The 11,597-nt window shown below is 40.5% G+C and overlaps 1 pseudogene; it reads left to right on the top strand.

The window, feature by feature from the left end:
* Positions 1-11,597, top strand: part of LOC137635776 (uncharacterized) — a 127,678-nt pseudogene that overhangs the window by 31,943 nt on the left and 84,138 nt on the right.

Raw genomic sequence — 11,597 nt, 5'->3', positions numbered from 1 at the left:
ACGTGCTGTCGGTCCAGAACACTGAGTCACACAACTCCAAATCGAGTTCTGACCTGATCTTGCAATCAAGTTGAGCTGCCACAGCAGCTGCAGTCAATTCCATTCGTGGAATGCTTGGTCTCTTGAGGGGAGCTACACGAGCTCGATCCATAACCAGTGTACTGTTCACTTGGTTATTCTTGCTTACTATGCGCAGATACGTGGCCACACCATATCCTGTCTGGCTTGCATCCGCAAAATGGTGAAGTTGCTACAATGATACCTCCCCAAAGTCTGGAGGCACCAGGCTTCTTCTGATCTTGAAGTCTCCAAGACACTGAAGCTGGGAAGTCCATCTGCTCCAGTGATTTGCTTCGTCGTTGTTCATTTCTTCATCCCAAGGTAAGTTGCGACGACACAGGTCTTGTAGTAACATCTTCCCTTTCAGGGTGAAAGGTGCAACAAAACCAAGTGGAATGTACAAGGAAGCCACTACAGAGAGAACTCCTCTGCGCGTCCTAGGCTTCTCCTTCAAGTTGATCTTGAAGGTGAACTCATCACTGCTCATGTCCCACCCAGTGGATACCCAAAGCGCGCTCCGTAGGCAGCTCGTCCTTACTGAGGTCCAATGTAGCCACTGATTTATCTCTCTCCCCTTCAGGCACGGCAGTGAGAATGTACTTGTTGCTTGATGTCCACTGGTTCAGCCGGAATCCTCCATCACCACAGAGTCCAATGAGGTCTTTTGTCAATTGGATAGTCTTCCTCGCTGTCCATTGACTTCAACGAGTTGTCGATGTATAAGTTGTGACGAATGGCATGGCAAGCTTCTTCACCATACTTGTCACCAACGTCCAGTGCTGCCTGTCGGAGGTAGAAGTTGATTACACTTGGAGATGATCGTGCTCCAAACACATGTGAAGTCATCCTGAACTCTTGAATAGCTTGATTGGTGTCTCCACCTGGCCACCACAGGAAGCGTAAAGAGTCCCTGTCGTCTTCTGGCACCTTGACTTGATGGAACATTTCTTGTATTTCCGCAGTAACAGCATGTTGTCCTTCCCTGAAGTGCAGCAGCACTCCAGCAAGACTACTTGTGAGATCTGGTCCCTGCATGAGGTGGTCATTGAGTGAGGTCCCAGCATGGTTAGCCTTAAGGTCGAAGACGACCCTAAGCTTGTCCTTGGTAGGGTGTTTGACCCCATGGTACGCCATGTAGTTCACACAGCCATCACTGCGATTCAGCTTGTCGATTGGGACAAGCTCAGTGTACCCTTTCAAAAGGTACTTCTCTACCTATTCGATGTATATAGTCTTGTACGTTTCATTTGCCTCAAATTTCTTCTTTAAGGAGTGAGCCCTACGTTCTGCCATGACACGGTTATTAGGTAGAGGCTCAGTGTCACTAAAGGGCAAGCAAGCAACATACTTGCCATCTGTCTGGACAACAGTTTCGTCCAACAAAGACAGGAATCTCTTGTCTTCAAAAGAATCTTCTATCTTTGAGAGTGTCTCTCTCCCAAAAGTCTTGGTTGAAATTGCATTGCAGAAGTTCTGTTGTATCATCCACAGTGCACACATGGAACAGAGGGACAGGACCTGAAGTCGATCTGGTTCCTGTTGGGGCGAAAAAAACCCACCCTAGCTTGGTCAGGTAGGCAGATGGCTCGTCCTTCAGCCCATGTCGCTGGTCTAAAATCACTCTCTTCAATGTCGTGTCTAGCCCAATGATCAGCTCTACTTGACGATGATCTTCAGGTAGACTTTCTACTTCCAGGTCACTCAGATGTGGCCACTTGGTCAGCCATTCTTGACTCATGGCATGGTCCATAGACACATTGATCTTGTCAGCCACGAACACGTTGGTCACATGTTCTCCTTCATCAGTATTAATATTACCAATGTGTAGGGACAGAACTTCCTTACAAGTGAAAGTCCCTGCTTCAGTTGCCATGATCTGGTTGCATGGTGTTCCTTTGAGACCCAATCGGCCTATCAGGCTTCTTGCTGCCAATGTTGGGGCAGCTCCACTGTTGATGAATCCATAGGTTGCATGGATGCCATTCACAAGAACAGGTAAGATCTTGAGCATTGTTCTTCCCTTAGGTAACTGGCTTGCACTCACTGAGTGCATAGGTTGCACATTGTGGCTACAGCACTCTTGTCAGCTGTAGCAGTCGCGCCACCTTCTGTAGCACCAACTGCCTTCTCACCACCCCCAATAGCAATTTTGCCTCCCACATGGGCTGCACCTGTATTGCTTGCAGTCTTAGGTGGACTATGCAGCATGGTATGGTGCTTGTGAGATCCACACTTTTCACAGATGGATGCATCTTCACATTTTGCATATGAATGTTCACCATTAAGACACCTGAAGCAGTATCTTGCCTTCTTTATCACCTCCCAGCGATCTGGAAGCTTCAACCTCTCAAATTTGAAGCACTCTTTAGGTTCATGGTTCTCCTTAGTGCAGAAGGGACACCATTTCCCTCTAGCTGGTGAAGCTGTCTGGCGTACAGGTAAGGTCTTAGGCCTGACAGGCTTGGATGGCTTCTCAGTAGGCTTCGGGGTACGACGGTCGCACTCGTAATAGGAGAGATGCTTGGCAATACACACCTGCTTTTCAATGTACTCTATTAGAGCTGGAAGCTTGAACTTATGTTCCTCGCATTTTGCTACTCATCTCACTCTCAGTTGGTATGGGAGCTTTTCAACAATCTTCATTGTTTCTTGAAGCTCTATTTGATGGTAGTTATTACCAAGTGCTGCCTTAACTGTCTTCAAACATGCAGCATAATTTTCCAGGCCATCAATATCACCTGCATCAATCTCCTTCCAATCAAATAGCTTCTTGACATAAGCATCTGACAGGTCATTGTCGTTCTTGTATTTACGACACTATCTCCCAAGCACAATCATACCCAATGTCAGTGGGTAGATGAAAACAGTTCTCAATCAGGTTCTTGGGAGTACCATCTAAACAGTTGTATAGATGAGTTAGCCTTCGTACACGTGAAAGAATTCTTAAACATGGAGAATTTGGATAAGTCTCCACTGAAACGTTCCAGCTTCATCTGTGGCAGCTGCATTCGTCGTGTTAGTTCTTGCTGACTAGCTGGTGTACAATCAAGAGCCTTTACTATTTCAGAAGGTTGCAGATCTGCTTGTGACACATCTTGAGTTAAGGGAACACGTCTTGGCACAAAAGGCGTCGCATCTGGGACTAATGGAGTTGAATGATGTTCAAGGCCCTTCAGGTCATACATCACACTATGGACGTTCATAGGATTCACATCTACTTCATGAACCCTGCTGATTCTCCCACTCTCATAGTGAGAATTTACATCACTTCTCCACTACTCAATCCCTTTGACATCCAACTGAGCTGATGAGTCCCTCTTCTCCCGTTGTGAAGCATTACTAGCAGCGGAACCAGCATATGAAGTTCCAACTTCACACAGTGTTTCATACTCTACCTGTAGTTTATCACAGTCTAACTTCAGGCCGTTAATTTCTTCTTGGCTCTTACGTTTAGCCGCAATTGCTTTGGCTTGCATTTCAACTGCAAGTGTTTTGGCTTGCATTTCAGCTTCATCTGCAAGTGCTTTGGCTTGCATTTCCAAAGCCAATTCCTCTTCTAGCTGTTTTGCTTCCTCGGCTTGCTTAAGCGTTGCTTGCGCCTCAAGCAAGCGCACACGCAGCGCCGACTGGCTGGTCTTTGCTGAAGCTCTTGAAACAGGATAGAGGCCACAACAGACAATCCTTGCAGACACAAGGCTGACGAAGTCCACTTGTCCCACGCTGGCGTTACTTGACCCAGGCTGGAGTATTTGTCAAACTGTAGAACACTACACCACCAGTGCAGCTACGTTCTGAATATCAGCATTTTACTAAGGGGGAAGTCAAACACTCTTCCTCTGGTTTGTTCATGTATTCCATCAAAGAGGCGAGGTTTGACACTGCAAGCAAAAGCAGCAATAAATATGCAAAAAAAAAAAATAATGTAAATATTCATGTAAAACAATATATATACTGTAAATATTATGTAAATACAAAATAATGTAAATGATGTAAAATACAATACAGTAATTCCACAGATAAGATTTACTTAACATACAAAATAAAGTTAAATTTTCCGGACACCGATTCTGATACTAAATTCACAGATAACTACTGGTAAAACTTGCTGTACCACCAGAAGCGTTCAGCCTCCCAGCTAACAGCAACACCGGTCACTCATTACTATGATGAGTACACTGGGCAGCTCAGCACATCACAAATACTGCAGAACCACAGCATGCAGAAATTCCATATGCTTTCTAGACCCTGCCCACACTGAACTAACAAAGGCGCCAAGGCGGGCATAAATTGCGGCCTTTTGGGCAGATGCCAACAATAACAATACAATATTTTTCAGTAACAACTCAATACTTCTTTTTCATACAAAAAAGTAAACAAAAATGTATACAGTTTTCCATTCAATAGAAATATTTAATTCAAAATAGTGCACATATGTGTATAATTAAATTACAAAACAAACATCAGGCAATCCCAACGCTCGCTTATCCCCTCATCCTTATCATCAACAAAGAAAACGTGTAGCGCCAACTTAACTAAAAACGTAAAACGCTGTGGCACTTTGTATCCGATATACTATTTTCCATAGCAAGTTTGATTGTGGCTTCTCTTATCCTTCATCGTTTAGAGTCAGGTGACTCTCTTTGGATTCCAGTTGTGCTTAAATATTGTGGATAATTTGGAAACATGGTGGGAACAGTATTGTCTTTAAGATATGTGTGCTTTAATTTTGCAGTAATTTCCTTTCCAGTTTTCTCATCAACAATAGAAGTTTCCCTGGCAATGTCATCAGGATGAAAATGCTGTTCAGTAGCCTGCAAAACCAATGATATACGATATACAGGAAACGTGTTAGTGGTGCATAAAGTTATTTATAATGATTAGCTATTTTAAAGACTGTTTATCTCTTTGCATATTTTACCACAGGAAAACAATCTATATTTTAAAAATATGGAAAATGACTCCTGAAATCTTGAAGGTTGTATCAATTCTTCATCATTATTAATAGAAACATTTTGTAATAAAGTTTTAAGCTACAACTGATAATTTTGCAATTAAAATACATACATCGTTAATAAAATTTAATTCACATTATTATTATTATTACTTGCCAAGCTACAACCTTGGTTGGAAAAGCAGGATACTATAAGCCCAAGGGTTCCAACAGGGAAAATAACCCAGAGAGGAAAGGAAAAAATAAAATAATTAGACTACGAGAGAAGTAATGAACAATTAAAGTAAAATGTTTCAAGAACAGTATTATAAGTACGAGGTGTTGGGGTTAGCATAAAACTAAAGTTATCGTCAATACTGACCTTAAGTAGAAAATAACACAAAAACAAATGGCCATTGGCAAACCTCAGGTTGGCAGAATACAAAACAAGGAATAATAAAACGTCATAAAAGTATAGATGACGCAAGGGTACAAAAGTATTGGAATTTATGGAAGAGGGCACTCCAGATGTTGAAGCTTAGGGATCAACAGCTGGGCTCCGATGTTCGGTGGGAATAGATTTCACACTGGTCCTTGGTGTCAAGCTGTTGATCCAACAAATTTAGTCAGCACTTTCTCTCTTCCTTTTGTTTTTTTATTTTTTCTCCCATCTCCAACTCTTGGGCATGAACTTGTTAGTGACTCTGGCTTGTGTTTGACTATGGTTTGGCTGCCTCTTTCGATTTGGCGCTGGTGGGATGGACGGCATGCCATCTCAAAAGAACTCGAGTTCCCGAGCGAGGGGAAAGTTTTATGTCAAACCTTCCTCTCAGTGCTGGGTCTGACGTTGACGGCCGTCATGACGCCTCAAGTGCTGAGGGCGGGGTGTATATCTGGATATTGCCCCCAGGGAGGCCCTAATTTGAGGGATGACCCCGTACTCTAAGTGTGGCTTCTTGTTGGGTGGGGGGACTATCCAGATTAAATGAGTCTTCTCATCACTATGGCGACCCCACCAGAACCCGTTGACGACCAATCCGCTTCCTCTCCGATTTTGGCTATAAATAATTCTAAGAGCTCCATTGTTGCTATGGAACCATATCAGGAACTTATGAAAACAGTAATCCTGTTAGTTAAGCCAGTATATTTGCATTGGAGTTTTTATGATATTCACAAGGAGTTTTAAAAATTTGGATTAATAAAAGAAATCAGGAATAGACTTGGCAATGATAATAAATTCTTTGAAAACTGGATTATCTTTGATAAAGTGACAGAAGCCCATAGAGCATACAAGGAATTTAATTCAGCTACTATGAATGTTAAGCTTTCAGGAGCAGAAGAGGTACCTAGGTATCTAGATGTATATAGACCTCATAATGAACCTGAAGATCATAAAATAGCTAAAATATCTAGATCACCGAATCCACCTAAGTGGTTAATTATTACCACACAAAGTGAGAGAGAACCTCTTCAAGGTGAAGAGGGTAGTAAACCAAAAAATTGGTAATGTAAACAGACCAGAGATATCACATTTTGGATGTTACAGTTTTCTGGTGAATACCAAAACAGACGGACAAGCAGTAATGCTTCTCAGTTTAGGCTTGATCCTCATGGAATAATAAAACAAATAAAATCTCACTACATCTTCAGCTATGCAAAAGGGGTTACCTTTAATAAGGATATATATGAGCTGGATGAGAGCGAGATTTGGGAAATGTGTCCAGATGTGATCTGGAAGGTATTTAAAGCGCCCCATTCATCAATGATTATTTTAAAGTTCGTGAATTCCTATTTGCCTGCAGACATTGTTTTTGACAGTGAAATTGTTAGAGTTCGTCCATATAGACAGAGAGTGCTTCAGTGCTTTGGTTTTGGGCCCTCTTCCTATATTTGCACTAGAAATAAGATTTGTGGATCTTGTGCCCAACCTGAGCATGGGGAGTGTTCAACACCTGTAGTGTGTGTGAACTGCAAGGGTGACCATCGGGCCCGTGATAAAGAAAACCCTGTATTGAAGAAAGAACAAGAGGCATTGCTGAAATCTATGAACACATCAGTATCGGACATGCAAAGAAGCTATTAGTGAAAAAATCTTATACAGATGCAGTGAGGAGTTCTGGGGACTTCTCTAGTCGGGCTCCTCGGGCGCCCCTTATTGTGGCTCCTCTAGGCCCCCTCCTTGATGGGGCTCCCCTGGACTCCTCCGGCCCCTTCTGGTGGGTCTTCTCCTGCCCCCTCTGGTGGGGCTTCTTCTGCCCCCTCTGGTGGAGTTTCTTATGCCCCCTACAGTGGGGCTCACAAACCCTCTTCTAATGAGGCTCTCATAGCCCCTACATCTGTGACCGGATCGATTAAAGATCTTGACGAGTTCTTAATGCCAGATATTGAGAATTCTTAATACCAAATTGTACCATTACCTGTCATAACAGTTCATAGATCTAATGACTGTGAGGAAATGGAAGCACAATCTGTTAGACAAAAGAGGCCCCTTCCTCCCCCTTCACCCTCACGTTCTCAGGATCAGGATAGAACTAAAAATAAAACTGAAAGGGCAACTGAAGGGCCAGCATAAAAAAACATCGTTTGCACTATCTAGATCAATAAGTACTGAAAGTGTGGCTGGCAAGCTATCTCTTTCTAGGTCTCAGATTCCCAAATTTGAACAAAATTTTTTTATTAAAAATCCAAATAGTCTCTCATCCAATGGAACATCCATGGGTTTAATTCAAATAGAGAGGAAGTTCGGGTTCTGTTTAAAGAACATAATACATTTGCGATCTGTATACAGGAGACTAAATTGGGAGAGCTTACTCACTCCGAATTTAGGTTACAATTTTTCATTTTATAGGTCTCCACCCATAATAGGTGCTCGTGCTCCGGGAGGCACAGACAATAATTTGCAAGTCTCTTAATCACAGTTGTTCACCTGAATCTTGTGTTGCAGGCTTGTGCAGTTCAAATCTTTACTGACAAATGATATCACTATTTGTTCACTTTACCTTGATCCAACATTAGAAAAATAGACCCCAGGATGCACATGGTAATCCTCATCAGCTAGAATTAAATGACTTGCAGTTCTTAATAAACCAACTTCCTCAACCCTTCATATTGATGGGGGACTTTAATGCCAAACACACCCTATGGGGAGAACAACGTTGTGATCGATGGGGTTTGATAGTAGAATAACTGCTTGACATGAATGATATCACTCTAATGAACGATGGTTCCCCTACAAGACATGATGTTTACCACATTTCTGATTCAGCCATAGACCTCACTATTTGCTCTTCATCTTTGAGGTTAGATTACCAATGGGCAGTAGACCAAAATGATCATGGCAGTGATCATTGGCCCATTCACCTGAAGTATGTAAAAAACATACCATCTCCATGTTTACTCAAATGGAAGGTAGGGGAAGCTGACTGCAGGGCCCTCACATGCCTAACTGCCGCCCCAGGGCTAAGTTCCTAGTGACGGAACCCCCCCACCCCCTACATTCAGCCCCAACCCACTAGTTCCAATTCCACCCCCTTTTCAAATTAATTTGCTGTCCATGGCCCTGTATATAATTTAGAAACCTAACTATACTGTAAGGCCTAGTTACAGGATATCAACATATATAATAACAGATTAATTACACTGGTGAAAAAGTATTTCATATTAAGTGACTTACAAAATAACAAAGTAAACAGTTCTTAATTTTTACTTCATAAATACACATTAACAGCAATGAAGACTTTGAAGTAAAAGAAAATAAATTGATTTCAAAGCAAAATTCCATCAGCATTACAGAAACATTCAACCCTAACATAATAAATTTCATTATCAAACATTCACAAGATTTATTTACATATCAGAATTAGGAAGAAATATATATATACTTTTCATTATTTGGTAGAAAATGGAATATACTACATATCTACACACACACACACACACACACACACACACACACACATATATATATATATATATATATAATATATATATATATATATATATATATATATATATATACATATATATATATATACATATATATATATATATACATATATATATATATATATATATATATATATATATATATATATATACATATATATACATATATATATATATATACATATATATATACATATATATATATATATATATATATATATATATATATATATATATATATATATATATATATATATATATATATATGTATATATATATATATATACATACATGCATCCATATATATATATATATATATATATATATATATATATATATATATATATATATATATATATATTGTGACATTTTATGGCCGAGGTTCAGAGAATAATAAGTTCCATAGGTCACATAAAATAAGTAATGAAAGGTTTAATTTCAAAACAGAACAAAATTTAACACTTTAATAATGAAACAATTTACATAATTACGTTAATCCCTTTCTCACCGAAATAAACAAGAAAACACTCAAACAATCCTGCACCGCACAAATAAAATCAATAAACCTTAATATACTAAATTTTAAATATAAATCACGTTACCAATTCCACTAAGATTCACTCAAGACTTGAATAAAAGAACATTAATACATTACAAAAACTGAAGAATAAGAAGACAGCTACTCCAATAGGACACTTATCACAGTAGAGGACCAGGCGAGACTAACTATGCATGAAATAAGTGGTACGAAGAAAACTTAAAGAGGGCGGGGAAAACAGAAAGCACTCTGAAAATGGGATAAGTAAAGATACAGCCAATGAAATTAAAAACAGGTACAGGAATGAACTGTACATTTCCACAACAAATGAAAATTAGAACTATATACAAAATTAAGATGCCAATTTGGCAGATGGGTGACACCTCCCCCTTAGAAGACGAGCCCAACAGAGTGGCTCGTAGAAAAAGAGGCCAATGAGGTGAAGACGGACGATACTGTACACTGATGAAGGAGGTATCATGTTAAGGAGGCAGTCGCGATAAGGCATCTGCCATGATGTTCTCGGTTCCTCTGATATAGCGGATCTGCAGAGGGAACTTCTGCAGATAGATGGACCAGCGTAGTAGACGTTGGTTGTGGGACTTCATCTTGTCGAGGAAGGTCAAGGGGTTGTGGTCGGTGAAGACTAGTACCTCAGCAGCACCTAGTAAGTAGCATTCATATTTTTGCAGGGCGAGTACCAAACTAAGTGCTTCCTTCTCAATGGTGCTGTAGGACTTTTGGTGATGCTTGAACTTAGTGGAGGTGTAGCTGACTGGGTGAAGTATACCATCTGACTCTTGGAGTAGCACCCCTCCAGCCCCTGCATCGCTAGCATCTATTTGAAGGATAAAAGGCTTTTTAGAATCGGGGGATATAAGAATAGGGTTGTTTATCAGAAACAGCTTTAAGGCTTCGAAAGAGGATTGACATTCTTCAGTCCAACTGAATTTAACTTTGGGACTGGTTAGGGATGTTAAAGGGGCAGCAACTGAAGAGAAGTTCTTGCAGAATCTCCTGTAGTATGAAGCTAACCCTAAGAATCTTTGTAAGGACTTTCTGGTGGTAGAAACAGGGTACTCTAGAACAGCTTCTACATTGGCAGTTTTTGGTCGAACATTACCATCCCCAACAATGTGGCCCAAGTAGGTAACAGTAGCTTTACAAAAGACAGATTTTTAAAGATTTATGGTTAATCCAGCCTCTTCTAACCTACGGAACAAACACTTGAGCCTATTCCCATGTTCTTCCCAAGTCTGTCCAGTCACTACTATATCATCAAGGTAACAACAAACACCTTCCAAATCTTGGATGATGAAGATTACAAGGCACTGAAAGGTAGATGGGGCGTTGGTAAGGCCAAAAGGCATGACCTCGTACTGAAAGAGTCCAAAGGGTGTAATGAAAGCAGATATTAACTTAGCTTTATCAGTTAATCCTACCTGATAATAGAGGTCTATTTTCGTAACAAACTTTGCTTGTCCTACTGAATCTATTAAATCATCAATGAGTGGCAAAGGGTAGGAATCTTTAATCTTTCTATAGTCTGTACAAAATCTGTAGCTACCGTCCTCTTTTGGAACTAGGATGCAAGGTGAAGCCCATGGTGATTTACTCCGTCTTGCTAGACCATGCCAGAGAAGATATTCGACTTCCTCCTTCATTTTGCTCTTCTTCTCAGGACCCACACGATAGGACTGCTGACGAATGGGTGCTGTACCAGGAACCAGCTCGATGTCATGTAGCAGAAAATCACTTTTCCTGGGAAAATCATTAAAGAGAGTTGAATGGCTAGAGATTACATTCTTTAAGTCTTGCGACTGCCAAGGAGAGAGGTGGTTCAGGAATAGATCCAGGTCATTTAGAACCTCAGTATTGGTTTGTGGCATGGAGGAAGCAATAAGGTCTTCCAATGAATTGTCCTCTCCTGGTGTCTCTACCTTAAAATTAAGATTAACAACCGTCTCACTGGAACCATTTCCAGTTTCCCTAGAGTGATAAGCCTTGAGTAAATTAACATGAATGATCTGAGTGGGTTTTCTACGATCTGGAGTTCTGATAAGGTAGGTATTATTGTTAAAATTTTTTATGATGGGATAGGGCCCACAAAACTTAGCTTTAAGA

This window comes from Palaemon carinicauda, unplaced genomic scaffold, assembly GCF_036898095.1.
Source record: "Palaemon carinicauda isolate YSFRI2023 unplaced genomic scaffold, ASM3689809v2 scaffold172, whole genome shotgun sequence".
Lineage (NCBI taxonomy): Eukaryota > Metazoa > Arthropoda > Malacostraca > Decapoda > Palaemonidae > Palaemon > Palaemon carinicauda.
Note: the sequence above shows the minus strand (reverse complement) of the source record. Positions and strands in the feature narration are given on the sequence as shown.